The sequence below is a fragment of the Cydia pomonella genome, chromosome 18 (genome assembly GCF_033807575.1).
Source record: "Cydia pomonella isolate Wapato2018A chromosome 18, ilCydPomo1, whole genome shotgun sequence".
Taxonomy (NCBI): Eukaryota; Metazoa; Arthropoda; class Insecta; order Lepidoptera; family Tortricidae; genus Cydia; species Cydia pomonella.
Genome location: NC_084720.1, coordinates 157,924 through 171,811, shown reverse-complemented (window position 1 = coordinate 171,811; position 13,888 = coordinate 157,924). Strand labels below are relative to the sequence as shown.

General features: G+C 42.0%; 1 long non-coding RNA gene across 1 annotated transcript in view; it reads right to left on the bottom strand.

The window, feature by feature from the left end:
* The window catches only part of LOC133527633 (uncharacterized), a 110,520-nt gene extending 109,531 nt beyond the window's left edge, over positions 1–989 (bottom strand). The window contains exon 1 of the long non-coding RNA XR_009800905.1: positions 862–989. This is a non-coding gene — a long non-coding RNA (uncharacterized LOC133527633). The remainder of the gene's footprint in view (positions 1–861) is intronic.
* Between the last annotated feature and the right edge of the window lie 12,899 nt (positions 990–13,888).

The following is a 13,888-nucleotide window of genomic DNA, read 5'->3' as shown; positions in this document are numbered from 1 at the left end:
TTTTGGCTCTCTGACCTTGACATTTGACCCTACACATGGGAGAGTAAATTTTCATTCAGCCCGTAAATTATTGCAGGTGACTATATAAATAAGCAGCCTGTATTATGGTATTAGTTGCGTTTAGGGCGATGAGCGCTCAACCGTGCATTCGTAGCGCCAGCGATCGTCTGCATTGTTAGCTGACAACACGTGAACCTTATTACAAAGTTATAAAGCTTACCTATAGTCAGTAAGTTGTTAGTAGACAGTTGACTGTTGCATAAAAAGAGGGTCATCACCATCAGGGGTCGAAGGTTGCCGCAGGACTGTTTACCAACTTGGGAAAGGAGCTATCGGTTAAAGGCATCCGTCTCACTGCCGGCGACAAAGCGGCTAATAGTTGTCAACTATTGCGTCGCGAGCAACAAAATATAGAATAGAATTTGTTTTATTCATAAACACACAAACAGTAATAGACAGACATAAAAGAGAACATAGTGAGAGTAAAGTGTCACGAAATGGCCTCATCTCAGCATGTTGCTGGCGACTTCCAGCGCTGATCTTCCGATGAGACCGAGAGATATATAAGTACAGCAGATGTGTAGATCCCTGCATTAAAGCCTCTGGTTAATGCATATATCTATTGGCTGAGTGTCTGTGCTTAAAGTAGATCTAAACTGAAACGGGGACGGCACCTTTGTGAATCCTAAATAAATAATACCTACCTCGAAGAACCTCATCTACTTTCATCAGTCAGGTTGCGCTACTTCTTTCATACTTAAAATAAAACTACATACAGTCGCCATCAGATATATCGGAGCGGTCGCGATGCTCAAAAATATCTGAACACGCCTCGGCCGCTTAATTATATCTGATGGGGACTTTTTTTTTTTTTTTATACTACGTCGGTGGCAAACAAGCATACGGCCTGCCTGATGGTAAGCAGTCTCCGTAGCATATGTACACCTGCAACTCCAGAGGAGTTACATGCGCGTTGCCGACCCTAACCCCACCCCCCTCGTTGAGCTCTGGCAACCTTACTCACCGGCAGGAACACAACACTATGAGTAGGGTCAAGTGTTTGGCTGCGGTTTTCTGTAAGGTGGAGGTACTTCCCCAGTTGGGCTCTGCTCTAGATCTGGAATGACATCTGCTGTGCTGATGACATCTGCTGTGCTGGACTGTACCTACCTACACTAACTAAATAGCAATACAGTAAACTGACCATCGATAGATGATAGAACTTATCTCGTTGCAATAAGGTTTACTTAGGTCAAGTATAATGATGTGTTGTTGTTGACGATGGTATTATTTAGCAGCACGCTGGTCGGCGCCGACACGAGTCGTTTACCGCAGTGGCGCGAGTTATCAAGGTCGTGGTAATAGCCCCGCGACCACCGTATTTATATTTGTCCACTTTCTAGTTATGCTCACGTTCTACAATTTTTTATATAATTCGAAAAACTACGTATTCATCCTCTTCACACAACATTGTAGGTAGGAAAAGCACGCCGAAGAAGCAAAGCCAATTGCTGGCTCGCGGGATTATAAATTTATAACCTACCCCGGTAATAGAACCTTTTCCCTAAAAAGAAATTGAGAGAGAAACGGAATTCACCAACCAATTTGTTCGTCTATTTTGCCTCTGATTCGTTATTATATACCTATCGTTCGATATGCAAGAGCAATAGAAACTATAATAAGGATGCCTGTCCACTGAGGCGAAGCGGAGCGGAGATTTGGGGAATCAACTAATTGGTTGTTTCCCCTTATCTCCGCCTCAGAGGACAGACAGACAGGAAGCAAATAAGCGATTTTCCATTTTCGCGATAGGTATAGCATGTATATAATAGCCTCCAGGAACGTGGTATCTTCTTATTGTTAGTAGATTGTGGGTCAGAATGAAGTACAGGATGGGCAAATAAGAAGTATACATTTTGTTTTTAAATTTTAACTGTATTAAGTTCAAAAATTCTTAGGTATTGTTTTAAAAATATATTCTTCAGGGTTGGCAAATTCATGCGAAACATAATGTCTGACATATGTCCACCTCTAACAGCAGACAAATGTAAGCCCTTATCATCCCAATGTTCAGCATCTATTCGCACATTTTTGGCATTATCTTAGTACATTTGTGTCGAATAGTCGGTTTTAACTGTTTAAATTTCATCAGCTCGTTAGCATAGACACGTAATGTTAGATAGCCCCACAGAAATAAGTCAAGAGCTACAAAATTTGGAGAATTTGGGTGCCAATGACTGTCACTTTTTTTCAAAATTAATCGAGCAAACAACGTGTTTTAAACAACAGAAACATTTGAGATAAAGTTGCTTGCTGCTAGTGGTAGACATTTGGCAGAAATTATCTTCCGTATACAATTGCGAACCAGGGCCCCGACAACCCTTTCCGCGATAAAAGCCTTTCAATGGGCGTCCCATAAACATTGCTAACACATTGAAAGACTGTCCAGTTTGAACTGCAAGCCCATATATTTGACTAGCCCTTACCGAAAAACTTAGCAAAAAATAAAGCTAGCCCTTTGCAATTGCTTACTGCTATCCTATATGCCTTGCAATCCCTTAATAAGGGTTACCCTTATCATTAAGCGCTTTTTATAAAGCTTTCCCTTTAGTAATGTCGTAGTTGAGCGTTGCGTGAAAGAGGCAGAATTAGTATATATCTACGCTAGTGTATGAAAAGGAAAGAAAATACGTTCCTAGGGAAGGGTTTTTTAAATAATTTTGTTCGCTTACCATCTACTATATACTAGTACGACTACAATTACTAGTATAGTAGCCGTTGCCGTGCATCGTATTAGCTGAGTGATGAGTCCGATTGCACTTACGAAACTAGGCGACTTTTTAAACTTAATTGTACCTACTGGCTGACAAGTGTGAACTGATTAAAATAAAACAAGGTCCACAAGTCATATATATTTAATTAAATATGACTTTTCTCTAAAGTTAAACAGAATAGTACACAAGTAAGTCCGACTCACGCTTGACTGCATATTTCTAATAGGTAATAGCAACGGCGTAAATAACAATAATAACAATTAGGGTCACTTCTGTCCGAGTAAGAAAACTCGGAAACGGTTTAAAAGGTACCGGTTAAAACCGGTTTATTTCGGTTTTACTCCGAAATTTCAGAAGAACGCGAACATTTTAAGATCTTTATTGTAACCTTAATAAACCGTTTTATTGGGGGAGCGATGAGACGGCCGTGTGCCGCATAGGGCATAGCATTCTTTCGTTTCGTGCCGATTTGGTGTCCGAGCCCGAATCAAGTTAATAACATTACTATTTTATACAAGTGGTTATTTTTTTTAAGTATGTTTACGTAAAAATTAAAATTTGATAAACTAAACCATATAACTTAAATAAAAAAACAAGTAAAAACTCATTTCCCTCCTACCTAAAATAGCTTGGCATTGAGTAGGTTATTAAAAAAACTACTATTTGTGAATAAGTGCATTTTTATAAAGAAGTGCATAATTTATATTATATTAGAACACAGCAAGCCCAGTTAAAGTAAAATTATCCTAGAGAGAACGCAGATTTTAATTTTATCACATGAACAACTTCTTTTTCCGTCTGAAAAATTGTGACTTATACCAAGTCTAAACGCACAATTGTTTAAGAATAGGTATTTTCTTTTTCACCGCCTTAGATCCTCAGCACACGGAGCGTAAGCGTCGCGTAAACGTTTCGTAAAAACGTTACGAGTACGAGACGCGTAAGCGTAATCGTTAAATAAGTGGAATCTAGCTGAAATCATGGTGTCGCTGGCGTCAGATGTCTTCGGCGGATGTATCAACGATCTTACTTTCTCGTCAGATGAAGAAGATTTTTTATTGTTTGATAAGGCTGAAGTTTTGTTTTTTGCGCCCATATTACGCTACGTCTGTCATAATGACGACAGAAAAGACTTGTTTGAAGTTGTTCGCGCTCGCAGCGCTCTCGTTCTACGCGCGTATTACGATACGCTTACGCGTTTCTTACGCTTACGCTCCGTATGCTGAGAGCCTAAGTATCTGTAAAACGTCAATGAAGAAGGTTTCGTGCTCATGGTTTAAGTACGGCAAAACAAATTTTTCTTCATCGGAAATCCACTTTGTCACGGTTAAGTACTCATAGATATATGGTCATAAGAGGGCCATTGCCAGGGCTAAATACGATTTCGTCGACAGAATTGGTGAGAAACTAGCCAGCTACCCCACTGGGAGTCGCGCGTTCTGGTCGCTTGCCAAAGCTGCCGAGGGAAATTTTTGTCAGTCGTCCTTACCACCACTGCGAAAAGCTGATGGTCATCTGGCCCACAGTGCAAAGGAGAAAGCCAATCTTCTTGGTTTGCTACTATTTTTGCCTCAAGCTCGACCCTAACCGACGACGGTTGCGCCGTGCCGCCCACCATCCCACGGTGCGTATATTCCATGCCCGAGATCTCATTCACGCAGAGGGATATTCGGCGGGAGTTGCTATCGCCGACGCTCATAAGTCGAGCGGGCCAGACGGCATACCAGCGATTGTGCTTAAGCAATGTGCTCCTGAGTTGTGTCCCGTGATGGCGCGCCTTTTCACACTCTCTAGCAAGAAACGGCATGTTCCATCTTCGTGGAAGACGGCCCTTGTGCACCCTGTGCTTAAAAAGGGCGACAGATCGGACCCATCGAGATACAGGCCTATCGCTATTACCTTTCTTCTCTCAAAGGTCATGGTGCGTATAATTAACGCAAAGCTACCTAAGAGAAGCACCTAGAAGAACACGACCTGATCAGCGACCGCCAGTATGGTTTCCGTCACGGTCGCTCGACTGGTGATCTTCTATTGTATATTTGTATCTCACACACCGCTGAGCTTAGGCCATTGAGAGTCAAGGTGAGGCATTCGCAGTTAGCCTAGATATAGCGAATGCGTTCGATAGGGTCTGGCGTAGGGGTCTCCTATCGAAGTTACCATCTTATGGACTGCTGCAGGGACTATGCAAATGGATCGCTAGCTTTTTTTTCCGGCAGACGCATACGAGCCGTAGTAGACGGAAGCTGCTCCGATAGCATGGACATTAACGCTGGCGTTCCGCAAGGTTCTGTGCTATTCCCAACGCTGTTTTTGCTGCACATCAATGACATATGTTGTCTAACGACGACATTCATTGCTATGCAATGCAGACGACAGTAGGGGATGCCTATTACACAGGCTGTGCCAACATCCCTCGTTCTGTGGTGCTGGAGAGTCGTGAAAAGCTTGTGTCGGACATTGAAAGCACTCTATCCAGTTTCGGTGTAGGGTTGGGACAATCTAGTCCGATTTAACCCCACCAAGACACAAGTTTGCGCGTTTACCGCTAAGAAAACCCCATTTACTGTGGTCCCACAGTTCCAAGGCTCAGCCCTTACCATGTCAGGGAGTATTGGGATCCTCGGTGTCGACATTTCCAGTGATGTCCAATTCCGTAGCCACCTGGCATCCAAAAAACTCGGTGTGCTCAATAAAGCGAGACGATACTTTACAACTGCTGCTATATAAATTGCAGTCCCCATATGGAGTATTGCTGTCACCTTTGGGCAGGAGTACCTGCATGCTAGCTTGGACCATTCGACTCAGTCCAAAGGCGCGCTGTACGTACGAATCGTCGACGATCCCAAACTCAGAGGCGGTACTGAACCTTTAAGTCTAAGGAGAGACTTTGCCTCCTTGTGTGTGTTCTACCAATGGCCGCTTTCTATCACCGCACCGCTCGCTCGCAGGGTGTTCATCCTCACACCCTAGAACCTAATTGGTCGCGTACTGTGCGGTTTAAGAGGAATTTCCTGCCGCGAACGCTTCGGCTGTGAAATGAGCTTCCTGCTGAGGTTTTCCCGAGGGGCTACAGTATGGGGCTCTTCAAAAAGGAGTGTACAGGTTTTTAAAGGGCCGGCAACGCGCATCTAATACCGCTGGTGTTGCATGCGTCCATAGGCTACGGTGACTGCTTACCATCAGGCGAGCCGCATGCTTGTTTGCCACCGTCGTGGTATTAAAAAAAAGGTAGTAATATAGTGATATGATACTATCTAATGCAAATAAATCACATGTAGTATATATTGGGTAGGTATATCTTTATTCGTTTCACTTGATTGCCTTCTAGCTAGATAGATGATGGAAAAAACATCTTTGAAACTTCATTCCATTCCAATCCATTTCTGCCCATTCCTTCCAATATTTTCAGTTTGAAAGAAAAGATAAATATCTTATTAGAAAATGGGTTTTTATGTAAAATAATAATAATAGATAGATACATAGGTAGTTTAGATCTTAATGGCAAATATTGGACACAAATATATTTTATATTTGAGAGAATAATTGAATAAAGCTTAAATAATAAACGAAAAGTCAGCTACCACTGCCAAAGCCACTAGGTCAAAGGCTGAACTTCAGTGAAGCAATTCTCGGACAAAAATCAATGCCCAAGTATCGTAAAAATCGGGGCCGAAAACCCGGAGCTTCTGATCTGAGAATTAGAACTTGGTCGAACGGATCCCCACTGTTTTTGTTACACCTCGTATTTACAAACGTCGATATACTCCCTTGTTTGTGTCTTGGTTTAATTCAAGTAGTTTATGGTTCCATATTTTAAAATATCATCCCTTTAATTTCTATCCAATAAAGTTCATTTACATATAATCTAATTTCATTCCCTTTCATACATGATTTATTACCTTCCCTCGGTTTTACATTTCCGCCTATGCCTTCATTACATTCCTTACATGTTCCTTAAAAGTAATAGTAGTACTAGTATATTTCATTACACAGTTCAAGAGCTAGCACCTCTGGAGTTGCAGGCGTCCATAGGCTACGTGGCTGCTTAACATTAGGCGGACCATTTGTGTGTTTGTCGCCGCCATAGTATTAAAAAAACAATACATATATAATGAATAAACACATATTTATAAGCACATAATGAATAAATACATAAATATCAAAATAAACACAAATAACTTTAGAGGACAAAAAACGTTCTACGAATAAAACAATAATTCGGTACGAAACTAGAGATCGGCCCGTAAACAAAGACACCGCGCATGGAATAAACTGGATTTTATTGTTCTTAACCGGTTAATCTGACAATAACTTTATGAAAATGTTCTCTAAATAACCGGTTTAAAAATAACGGTTTTTCGAACCAAACTGAAATTTTAAGGTTTCGCGCCAAGTACATGATAATGGTTTGTAAATTTAACCGGTTTCGGAGCCTTGCGAGTAAGTATATTATTTGCAACGGGAGCTAATGATAACATTGGCACGTGTCTAAGACTGAAGAAAATAGCGCCGTGACGATACTGACGATGCGCTCGATCCGCGCAAAGCAACAGACAATCACAACTCTTTGCCATTGAAAATTGAACCGTATTTAATCTACAGCGGCTTCGATCATTCGGAAGCGCGCGAACATCAAAGAACACCGCCGCCAACAACGATCGCTTACTATTGGATTTACAGTAATGTGTGCTTTATGAACAAGGTAGATGATTTAAATTAGCACGCTTATATGCTGAAAGGGAAGCCCTTTATAAGGCTAACCCTTATAAGCGATATGCAAGGTATTGGTGAGCGGATGATAAGGGTTTTGTAAGGGTATTAGGATACCGATACCTCAAAAGGGTTAGCTTTAATATAAGGGCTTTAAAAGCAAAATGAAAGGGTTTCGCCGGGCAAAGGGTATGGTGAGTTAAGCCTTATGCAAAACCCTTACAAAACCCCTTATAAGGGATAGCGGGCCGGTCCCTGTTGCGAACCCTGAATAATTTCCACTTAATGTAATTAAAATTTAAAAACAAAGTTTATCATTCTTATTTGTCCACCCTGTATTATTGGCAAACAGAGCGAAACCTTAATTACTATGAAGACGTCACTTATATGTTCTCCGAGACATTCAAGAGTTCTAAGTTTTCTAGGTGTTTGTAAATCATACGACGCCGGATGAAGACATAATCCAAGATCAATGATGGATCGATGCACAATGGCGGAGAAAGTGCGCCTGCGCGTCAGTTCCGCGTGATTCGGCGAATCGAGTCGTGGATAAACCCACGAACACCGAAATTCGCGAGCATCTTTCTCTTTTTCTCCAATTATGGCGTAATTATATTATAGTGACAGAGAACGGTGTCCGAAATTTCCGCACTTCGGTTTTTGCGATAGACCCTCTGTTACTGGCAGATTTCGGAGCTCGCAATTATAAGATTAGTTAATTGCGCAATCGTAACTATCACTGCATACATCTAGTATCATTAGTTAATTAAAGTTGTATCCCTTTCTTAGAAGCACGTAAGTCAAAATGACAGATCGTGATAAACGATTACGTGTTAGCTAATTGGGAAAATGCAATAAACGCATTAACTGTTTTTTTTTGACAGAAGCGCATTGAGTGAGTCTGTACGGTTTTTTAGGTTATAATCCTTTTAAATAATACTTCCTTTTCTTTGATATATTTGGTGACGGTTTATTAACAAATTTAGTTTAACTTAAACAATAGAATCTTAAAACCTTCTGGCCTAAGAGCCGACAAACAGTTATGGCAGGGAATGAGAAGGAGAAGCCGCCGGACCCCGGTGGTGGCAATTTCATGGATTTAACGGACAATCCCAATGCAAATAATGCAATGGATGTTGATATGCAAACAAGGAAAAGAAACGCTAAATCCCTGGAATTGACACAAACCGATTTATCCCGAGAACCACACGAAAAGAGACCAACGCAGGGTGACATCAGTAATGCGTCTGTTTCCACTTTTTATAGTCACCCTGACCTCGAAAAAGAGTCACGCAAATACAACCCCAAAGACTGTGGCCCATTTATAGTGCACATTTCGCGTGAAACCGAATCCCCCATCAGAGTAGGTCAAATTTTTGCAAACGACAATGTCCCTGATATTAAAAAAGATGGCATCAAGTCCCTTGGTCGTAACCGCGTTGCGGTCCAATGTAAATCGGCAGATGCTGCCAACAAGTTAATGGAAAACCCCTGCTTAGCTCGCAATAAATTAACAGCGTCCATACCGTCCTACCACGTATCCCGCATGGGTCTTGTTCGCGGCGTCCCTGTAGACTGGTCAATGGAGGAGTTTGTCTCCGCTACTGATTTAAAAGAAGGATCTGGTAAAATTTTAAAAGCTCGCCGCCTTCAGCGCAAGGTCCTTAAAGAAGGTAGCCCTCCATCATGGGTTCCGACCCAATCGGTAGTTGTTACATTCGAAGGACAAAATCTGCCATCCAAGATCTATGCATTCTATACATCACTAAATGTGGAAATATATGTGCTTCCAACTATTCAGTGCAGGAAATGCCTGCGATTTGGCCACATTCAAACACAATGCAGATCAGATGCCCGGTGCTTCAAGTGTGCCAAAAAACATCCAGGTGAAACTTGCAACATTTCTCCGGAACATATTTCATGCCTTTTCTGCACAGGTTGCCACTTCGCCACAGATAAAAACTGCCCAGAATTTGGTAGACAAAAAGCGATTAAATTGTTAATGTCAGAACAAAATATTTCTTATCAGGAGGCTGCGGCACGTACTCCTACCGTTCGTAAAACCTACTCTGATGTAGCAAACACCATGTTCAGCCCCGTAGCTCCAGAAGCCCCCCGTCACTCTCCTTCTTCAGACATGGCTCCCTCTGGTTCACAAGCCGTACCAAGTGTACCTCAATCCCGCCGCCAGACTATATACCGCCCCATTCGACCTAGGACGCCCCTTTCCCCCAGTTATGACCGCTTTGCACACCAAAATATAATTTCTACTCCCTCTTCTCAACTGCCAAATGGACACGCTCTTTCACTTCCTCCCATTGATACCGAAACCGTGACCCCTAATGACAACAGTCTATCACTTATGTTAGCTCTAATGCAGAATCACGTCGCCATGCTTAGCGACCTTATACCGAACAACGTTGCCCATCATCTTGCTGCCATCAGAAAAGAACTAGCCTCAGTCAAAGGTCCCTATGGCCAATATTCTACAGTGGAATAGTCGTAGTATTAATAATAAAAAAACTGATTTAATCAAGTTAATCAATGATCACTCCGTGACGGTTGCGGCCGTCTCGGAGACATGGTTGAGACCTGGATCCCGCTTTAAAATCCCAGGGTTTTCGTGCCTCCGAGATGACCGCAATGACGGACGCGCGGGTAGTGCATTATTGATTAATAGGAATCATCCCTTCACACAGATTCATCTCCCCCCCCACTCCCATGAAATTAACGCAGTCGCCGCTAACGTCATGGGATTAAATATTATATCTGTTTACATTCCTCATCCAAATTTAAACTTAATACCTGATCTCTCTACTCTCTTTTTTTCTGTTCCTCATCCCCTCCTGATCTTAGGAGATTTTAACTGCCATAACACCTCTTGGGGTTCAGCATACAGTGATATTTTCTCCTCATTTCTCATTGACCTGTTCGACGATATCAACGTGTCAATGATTAATGATGGTACTCCCACTCACCGAGTATACCCTGGCCAGAACCCCAAGTCGGTCTTAGATCTGTCTGCTTGCTCTCCTAGCCTTTCTAGTCTGCTTTCCTATCAGGTTCTAAATCAATCTTTCGGAAGTGATCACTTTCCTATAATAATTTCTAAACCATCTTCAGTGTCTCCTCTTTCATCTCCGGAACCTCTTTTAAAACATAGGCTTGATAAGGCCGATTGGCCCCACTACTCATCTCAAGTTGAGGAAAAATTAAAAGAACTAGATAGTATAATAAGTCCTCTTGAATGTTACTCCTTGTTTAAATCTATAATACTTGAAGCAGCAGATAATCATATCCCAAAGAAAAAATCACCTGCTTCTAAGATACTGTCCCCTCCATGGTGGAATGCGGACTGCACTGCAGCAGTTAAAGAGAGAGATGATGCAGAACGGAGATATAATGAGACAGGCCTCACTACAGATTTTACTGCTTTCAAAAAAATCTGTGCCCAAACCAAACGCCTCCTTAACAAAACAAAAAAGAAGGGATGGAAGGGATTTTGTGAAAATCTTAATCCCAGAACCCCATCATCACTGGTTTGGAGAAATATAAAGAAATTCCGAGGATCTTTTAAGTCCGATCCCTCATCGTCTTGCGATCCTTCTATCTGGCTGGAAGAATTTGCAAGCAAATTGGCCCCACCATCTGTCCCAGAAGAGTGCTGTCTAAACCCAGTTTACGTTTCGCACTTGGTTCCATTTGACAACCCCTTTTCTATCTCAGAACTTGACATGGTTTTAACTGGTCTCCGCAACAGCTCACCTGGAGAAGATGGCATTCCATATTGCTTCATCCAAAAATTGAGCCCTCCTTCCAAAGACCACCTTCTAAAACTGTTCAATTTGTTTTTCATGTCTGGCGAGGTCCCAGAGGATTGGAGGACTCAAGTTGTAATTCCAATCTTGAAGCCAGGCAAAGATTCCCGCCAAGCTTCTTCCTATCGCCCCATCGCATTATCTGCAACTATGGGAAAGATTTTTGAACACTTGGTGAAGAACAGATTAGAATGGTTGGTGGAGAATAAAGGAATCCTAGCTAATACCCAATTTGGATTCCGCAAGGGAAGAAGCACCTTGGACAGCTTAACCATTTTAACTTCAGATATTAGACTGGCCCTCTCTAAGAAGCAGCAACTCGTTGGGTGCTTCCTAGATATCTCATCGGCATATGACAATGTGCAACTCCCTCTGCTCAGAGCAAAACTGCTACAGCTGAGCATACCTGCGAGAATTGTACAAATTGTCTGCAAGCTGTTCATGGGAAGAACCATCAAAATCAGAACTGGGAATACCTTCCACCCACCTTTAACTGTATGGCAAGGCCTTCCCCAGGGCTCCGTCCTCAGTCCTCTTCTATATAATCTTTATACATTTGATGTTGAGCAATCTGTCCTCCCCTTCTGCAACATTCTGCAATATGCCGATGACTTGGTGGTTTATACCACAGCCCACAATGTAGATGATGCATCTACAAGATTGAATGAGGCGTTAGTGTACCTCAAAGACTGGTTGGATGAACATGGCCTTTCACTTTCACCCTCCAAAAGCTGCACAGTCACTTTTACACGCAGCCACTTCATTCCTAATGTTGTTCTCCACTATGAGGACCAGATTATTCCCAACAGCAGAAGTGTAAAATTCCTGGGTGTTTTCTTTGACTCCAAAATGACAGGTGTTCCTCATTTAAAGCATGTTGTTGACAAATGTGAAAATGGCATTAATGTGCTCCGATCCCTGTCTGGGGTCTGGTGGGGCGCTCATCCCTACTGCCAAAAACTTGTCTATAATGCCCTAATTCGTAGCCAAATGGACTATGGTTCATTTGTCCTAGAACCATGCAATAAAGTAGCTCTCAAGAAGTTAGACGCTATACAAGCCAAATGTCTTCGGATTATTCTTGGAGCCATGAGATCCTCGCCAAAGAATGCCATGCAGGTTGAGTGCGTGGAAGCTCCCCTTTTTCTCCATAGGCAACTCCTTGCAGACCGATATGTTTTAAGGGCTTGTTCGATATCCAATCACCCCCTCATTCCTCGCTTACAGGCTCTCTCATCTGTGGTATCTGTAAATGCATATTGGACCCATAAACAAACACCAAGATTCATTACCAGCTTCAGAAAAATTGAAAACCTCCCTTCTTCACTTTATAACACAGAGAAAAACCCAATATTTGAATTTGAATTTAATTATTTAACTTACTGCCCCAGTGTAATTTTAGATTTTAACATCAACAAAAATGATCCAGGAGCTAATATTAAATTAAACAAAGAATTGGAAAAATGGCAAGATTTCTTACCAATCTTCACTGATGCTTCAAAATTGAACCCCAATAGCTGTGTGGGAGCAGCAGTTTGGATCCCTAGATACCACATCCTCTTATCATATAAATGTCCCTCACAGTCCTCCGTCTTCACTGGGGAATCAATTGCCTTATTGGAAGCAGTGGCATATGTTGAGTCTCACAAAATCCCCAAAGTTATCATCTTCTCTGATGCCAAAAGCTGCCTCCAAGCCGTATCAGGTAACCAGCTCAAAATGAAAATGATTTCCCCTTTCATCCTGAAACTTAAACAACTACTGTACAGATGTGAAGAAATAGGCTTACAAGTAACATTAGTCTGGATTCCGGGTCACTGTGGGATCGACGGCAATGAGGACGCCGACATGTGGGCTAAGCAGGCCACCCTTAATGGATCTGAGACTCACAACATGGTTCTAGCATCTGACTTAATGATTAAAGCTCGCCGTGACTCGAGGGACGATTGGCAAGAATTATGGGATTCTTCTAGACGCCACGTTGGAAAACATTATGGAATCATACAACCAATTATACCTTATAAACCGTGGTTCTTCCGTTTTCGTTCTGCTAGTAAATGGGCCACGTCTACACTCTGCCGTCTCCGTTTGGGTCACGTCTGTACTCCTGTATTCCTCGCAAAAATTAGGGTGCGGGACAACTCTTTATGCGAGTGCGGTCTTGACGAAGGAACTTCGGATCACATTTTCTTTTCTTGCAACAGACTTAACCGCTCGTTATATGATGTATTACCGAATAATATCCCGCGGCCTATCAATTTTCAAACGCTTCTAGTTCTCATGGATCCTCCCATCACTGGAATTCTTCTTAAACACATACAAGAAAATAATATAAAACTTTAACGGCTCTACATTTTCTAGTAAAATCATCTTATGTCTATTGTCCATTTCTTATCTCTCCTTATGTTGGTATGCCTTCTAATTGTCAAAACTGTTACCTTTCCCGCTCTTTTTCTAATAAACTGTACATGTCCTGTGTTGTCTGTGATGTCCATAACAATAAATGTTTTTAGGGTTCCGTAGCCAAATGGCATAAAACGGAACCCTTATAGTTTCGCCATGTCCGTCTGTCTGTCTGTCTGT